The following is a 6,797-nucleotide window of genomic DNA, read 5'->3' as shown; positions in this document are numbered from 1 at the left end:
TGAAATTAGAGAGGAGGGTATAATGGTCATGTAAAAAGTGTGAAAATAGACCTTTTAATCATTTAAGATGTTATAAGGTGACTATTTTATCATGTAACATGTTTTAATGTTGACTTTTTTATTATCTGGAACATTTAAAGACTTTTTTATCATTTGTACCTTTAAATGGTAATTGAGTGTTATATACCCTAAAATATATTCAAATTAACAATCTTACGGCGCGATTATAACAGAGCAGATTTTTGTTCTTCATTAGGCATGCAGTACAGTTGTTATACTGAACCTGCTGCCCTAATTTATTGGAGTCAAATCGCTGACCGTTAACGGCAACAGCGTGTGTCCCTGCTGAGCTCGACCTGCTATAGATACGCGCAACAATTGATAACACTCAACCACGAAATAGAAGATGAACGTCAAGTATGGCCCGTGGTGATAAGAATCGGGCAACAAAAGCGAAAGCAGTGAAGCAAGTGCGAGTAAACCAGAAGATCTCATGGCAATGCAAAACGTAGGTGCATAACCAGGTGATCTTTTGGTGGCCAAAAGAGACGAGCAGTAGGAAAATAAGCTAGCAATGAAAACCACGATGGTGGTAGGATGTGTTTCGAACGGGGAGGAGGAGATTACTGTTCCTGGGAACTTGATTTGGATGAAGGAAACGAGTACAGCAACAGTGAAAGCGAAAATGGCATGAGCGGAAGTTGAAGTTGGAATCCGAGTGGAACTGGAAGGAGTAGCTGGCCTTTCTCCATGATTGATCATCAGTACCAGAATGTTGAATTCTGGCTGGCGGCATTGCTGACCAGCTCTGGTGGAAATGAAGGTTGAGATTTGTGTTGTGGGATAGAGTAGGAAAGACATGTCTGCTGAATCTATATGGCTGTAAAGTCGGGGGGTTAATATAAGGTTGTGAACTTGTGAATTGCTTCATTAGCACACAGTTGCGGCCTCGTTAACTGTTGCAATATATAAACTAGTTGCACATGCATTTGACTAAAAAAAAACAAGAATAAATCAGTGCAGAAGCTTTGGATGCTTGGTTCAGAAATTGTACCGGATATTTGATATTAATTTCTATATATATTTGCCCTGTCCTGGTCTATGGCAAACCATTGGATGCTTAGTTCTCTTCAGAAATTGCACGATATAAACTATATTGCCCCTCCTGGTGACGCGGGGATTAATATTCAATTCATTTGAACTGCGAACGGTTTAGGATGCGGTAGTACCAAGGAAGCACAAGAGAGGAGATACAGGAGATAGAGGAGATAGAGAAGCAAGGTGCAAACTTAAACAACTTATCCACAGCTGAATAAGTATCATGTTGTAGAGTGGTTTGTTAACCTTTGCACATTTTTGTTGTTGGCAAAATTTTACTTGGATATCTTACTATGTAGTAAATTATGAGTAATGCTAGGTGAACCACCTTTTGGGGAACCACCTAAAACCCACCTTATGTGGCAGCTGACATGGCACCGCCATATCATCAAAGCATGATTTCTTATTTTTTGTATTTCAATTTTTTCTTAATTACAAAAATTCAATTTTATTTTTACTTTTTTGATTTTATCTTTTAAACCCTACTTTCTCTCTTTCATCTTCTGCTTAGACGTTGTTGTTTTCTTATTCTCTTCATCTCACGTTGATCTCCTCTCTACCCTACCACTTACTCTCAATTGAGCGACACTTTTAATCAGATTTTCGTTCCCTCACAAGCATCGGTGACAAAAACTTTGTGATAAACAGGTAGTTTGGAATTAGGGTTTAGGTGGAATTCGATTTGAATTAGGGTTTAAGGATAATTGGATTTGAATTGATGCAAGTATAACAAGTGAGCATATCCATGGGAACAAATGGAACAGATCGATGGCCCCAAAGTATATCCATGGGAAATCAAATAATGGGTTTTCAAATCTAGAAGTTTACTAATCATCTTGGAAACTTACATGGTTATATTACTGATGGTGTATATATTTCAAGGCAAAAACAATACTCGTGACAATTCTATAAATGGATTCGTGGCTTCAGTACGTGACAGACATTGTTGAAAGTGTTTCCTCTCATATATGGTGAAGTTTGTCAAATATGCTCAATCTTCGGATTGCTAAAACTTGTCCCCAAGGAAATTGATTTGATGCAGGTAGATCAAGAGATCTAATTCGATTCGACTGCAAATGTTGGCCAAGAGTAGAGCTTAAACCCAATTGAGTTGGCTGGAACTGATGTGTTTTTATGGAGATTTTCATATGTTACCTATATTTCAGTTAATTGATCTAACCAAATTTTTGTCACCGAACGAAATTCTGAATGGAGATCAACGTGAGATGAAGAGAGGAAAAGAAAACAACGACGTCTAAGCAGAATATGAAAGAGAGAAATTAGGGTTTAAAAGATAAAATCAAAAAAGTAAAAATAAAATTGAATTTTTGTAATTAAGAAAAAATTAAAATACAAAAAATAGGAAATCATGCTTTGATGATATGACGGTGCCATGTCAGCTGCCACGTAAGATGGGTTCTAGGTGGTTCCTCAAAATGTGGTTCACCCACCTAGCATTACTCGTAAATTATTGCTACACGACCCGTAAACGAACCGGATCTTGATCCGGACTCGCTCCGGATCCGTGGTTTTTAAACCGGGTTTGGATCAAAAATTTAACCACTTGTTGATCCGTTAATGACCCGGACCCGTTAACCCGTTTATTAAACGGATCGGATATGGATCTAGGTTGATCCAATCCGTTAATGACTCGGTCCGTTCTAAAATAATAAATAATATTTTATAAAATATAATATTATTGATAAAATATTAAATAATATAATAACTCTCTTGATAGCCTATTTTCTTTTTGTACTCTTATCTAAAAACATTGGTAGTTTAGAATTTTGGTTATATTAGTTTATCGTTAAAGAATATTTTGGCCATGTAATTCAACTTTTGATGTAAACCTTCATTTTCTTATAATATTTCATTAGTGTCGTTTTATGAGAAATTCTGATAAATTCTAAAATAATTATTTAATATTTCAAACTATTTATTATTATAAATAGATCAGATTAACGGATCAGGTATCCGTTAACCCGCCGGATACGGATTTGGACCGAGCTATCAATAATCCGGCGGGTAACGGATCGGGTCCGGATCCAAATTCTAATTACTAAACGGATCCGGATCTATGTCGATCCGCTCCAGACTCGACCCATTTACAGGTCTAGCTACACCCTACCATTTGCTTGTCACCTTCATCTAACTCTAAAGTTTACCACCCAACACGCTACACTCAACCAACAAGCTCCCACATTCACAAGTTCCTTATTGTATTAGGTTTTTTTTTTAAGGAGTTATTGATAGGTTGTTGAGTACTAGACCTGCAGAACCCATATGACACAAGTAAAAAGTAGTCAACATTTAGAGAGTCCGAATCATCATAAGACCGACTGTCAGATGTCTCCTCTTACTGCTTTCATGCGAAAATCGGCTTAGACCCAAATATGAGTTAGGTTCTTAGGAGCCACCGGCCGTTTGTAAAGCTCCTAGGTTAGTAGATTGCCTCTCCCTGATCCAAATACCTCTTACCGAAAAAGAAAAGAAAAGATGCCACTCTCATATTTAAAAACAGAAGATAAAACCAGAAGGTTGGTTACTTGGTTGGAGTGTGTTATGGCTCCGCACTTGTACGCCTACACATATAGTATAAAGCTCTCAAATCTTATGCTTTGTTCTGCAGACCCTAAAGAAATTTTGCAGTCACGACCATCTTTGTTACGATACTGGACTACTGGTATATATTCCGGTTAACTCTAATATGGGCCCTGAAATGACCATGCAGAATTATAGAGTAATGCTAGGTGAACCATCTTTTAGAGAACCACCTTAGAATCCATCTTAGGTGGCAGCATATGTGGCATATCCACGTCATCAAAGCATTAGTTATGTCTTTTAAATTTTCATTTTTTCTTAATTACTAAAATTCTTTTTTTCTTTTGACTTTCTTAGTTTAATCTTATCAACCCTATTTTTCTTCTTTTTTATCTAACTTGTGCCGTCTTCGTCTTTGTCTTCATCTTCATCAAACCAACCATCTCACCTGCTCGATCTTCCATCGATCAACTCATATTGAATTAGACTATCACATGATTCTTATTAGGCTTCCATGGTTATTGTTGTGTTGGATGGAGATTTCTTAGATATCTATGTGACTATGATTCCTTTAAAAAAAAAACCTCATGTGAATTTGATTCGATTACCATGACCGGGTAGAGGATTGTTCATTATTGTGGCGAGATGGGCACTCTTGAAGACCTTCAATTTCAAATTACAACTTCCTGAGAATTTATGCATACTGCTATGTGTTGTTCAGATCGAATGGTAAGAGGTTATAGATGAATGCTATATATATATATATATATATATATATATATATATATATATATATATATATATATATATATAAATAGAGCAATGAAAGCTTATGCTTTGACCCAGCTAAAATTCTTATGCTTGTTAGAAGAACCTATTCAATTTTCCTACTTCGAAAACAGTTTTGCAAGGCAAAGTGCATAATTACCTGGTGTTGTTTACTATGCTTTTACAAGGAATTTGTCATTGTGCTTGTTTATTTGGGGAAATCATATTGGTTCAGTCGTGTCAGTATGGACCTGCAGGCATGATTAGTAATAAAAAAACCATGGCTGAAAGTAGTTTGCATTTCACATTGGATGTCGAAAAGTAGCTTATGAAAGTAGCTGTGGCTCCTGTGTTTTACTTGTTATGTTACATGAAAGCTGCTGCTATTCCCAACTGTGTACAAGAGCAATTGTGTAGTATGGTCTTTTAGGAATTTTCAGTTTGTTGATCTGTTTTTTTTTGCTCAATATGTGTTACAGGAACTGTGGAGGATGAGAGTTCTGATGCAGCAGAATGAAGAGTTTATTTTCAACCGTTTTTGTTCCTCCAAAAATTGACCTAGGATTCATTTCAATTTATCCTGGTAAGGGTCTGTGCCTTCTAAGTAACAATGATTTCTGCTTGGATTGACTAGATTGCAGGCTGGTTTGGTGAACTGTGTGCATCATTTTTGTTTGTAAAAATTTGCAAATTAGATCAATACAAGTGTATTTACTTGGACATCATCTGATTTTGTAGTAATATCTATTGGCTGGAACTTCTCATCAATCCGTTGTGCATTAGTGTCTTTCTTGAATCTAGATATTATATGCTTATGTGTCCTTTTGTTGTGATTTATTACTGTCATGAAAACCTTCTTTAGAACAGTTGTGTTTGACTTTTTGTGATCCCTATGTTCACATTGTTCACAAACTAGACGGATGATTCAAAAGGTAAAATATCAATGAGTAGTTAAGGTAAAAGTTCATAGTCCCTGATACGGTTCCATATATTATGTAGTTAATGTAATGTTTGTGACTTCGTATTCGGTTCAAAATTTGTTTGTCATTACAAAATAATTTCGTAACAGAACCGTTTGATTGCTGACGTGTCAAATATAATGTAATGTAATGTCTTTGTCATTACACATGTAATGTAATGTTTGTAGTTTTCATTATTATGCACTTTTTATGAAAAACAAACTGTAACTGACAAAAGAAACAATTACAATTTACAACACAGGAGGACAATTAAGTTTTTTTTTTTTTTTTTGGATTGAAACCAAACTTCATTGAAACAGAGGGAAACAGGAAACCAATACAGAGGGAAAACAAAACTAAGAAGCAAAGGGAAAAAACTAACTAAAAGACAGCCCAACCCCCTTCATCCCACAGAAAGGATCTAAGGAGGGGGAGGAGCAGCATCAAATAGTAAAATACGCATTAGGGAGGGAGGCGGATTAGAAGAACAATCTGCCGGGTACACCCCGCGTAAGTTGAACTTAGATCAAGTTCAACAGCAACAAAATCTAAGTTGAACTTAGATCAGTCATAAAGAACGATTTTGAAATGAGAGCCGCCAAAGAAACAGCCAGCAGAGCACTATTCCCGCTTGTAAAGCAGTTCTATGCTTAAACGCTGATGTGACTCTTTCTGTATGCTAGATTATGATCTTTTGACATGGTTGTTACTCTGCTCTTGTTCAAAAGTACATATGCATATTGCGGATTGACTTTCCAGCAGCCTAAGTTATCGGAGGCAAATCCATTAATGTCAGTGGCAATACTGCACGCATCCGAGCATGACGAATTTCTGAAACAGATCCATGGAAAGCTTGCCGGTAAGACAATTGGCATGGCATTCGGAGCAACAGAAAACACTCCCCAATGAAATAGAAGATTAGCAACATGTATGGCACACGGTGACAGGAACCAGGAAGAAGAAGTGAAAGCAATGAAGCTAGTGCAAGTAGACCAGCAGATCTCATGGTAGTGTGGAACACATAGGAGTGACTAGGAAATCTTTTTTTGGCCCAAAAAGATGAGCAATACAAAATGAAGCTAGCAAAGAAAACCATGATGGTTATTTGATGTGTTTCAAATGGTGAGGAGGTCGGAGTTCCTGGGAACTTGATTTGGACAAAGGAGACGAACACGGTGACGATGAAAACAAAAAGGGCATGAGTGGAAGTTGAAGTGGAGGGAGGAGGAGCTGCAGTATCAGGCCCTTGTTGATTGATGATGACCAAAATGTTATTCGAGGGCTGGGTTCTAGGATGGGAGAGAGACATTGTTCAGTATGCTGATGGGGAGGGGGAGGGAGGGTGTGTGTGCATGGGTGTGTGTGTGTCTTATGCTATAAGATTCATTTATATGAACAAAGGCAAACAAATGGAGAGAGAGAGAGAGAGAG

This window comes from Fragaria vesca, linkage group LG3, assembly GCF_000184155.1.
Source record: "Fragaria vesca subsp. vesca linkage group LG3, FraVesHawaii_1.0, whole genome shotgun sequence".
Taxonomy (NCBI): domain Eukaryota; kingdom Viridiplantae; phylum Streptophyta; class Magnoliopsida; order Rosales; family Rosaceae; genus Fragaria; species Fragaria vesca.
This window is presented reverse-complemented; position numbering follows the sequence as displayed.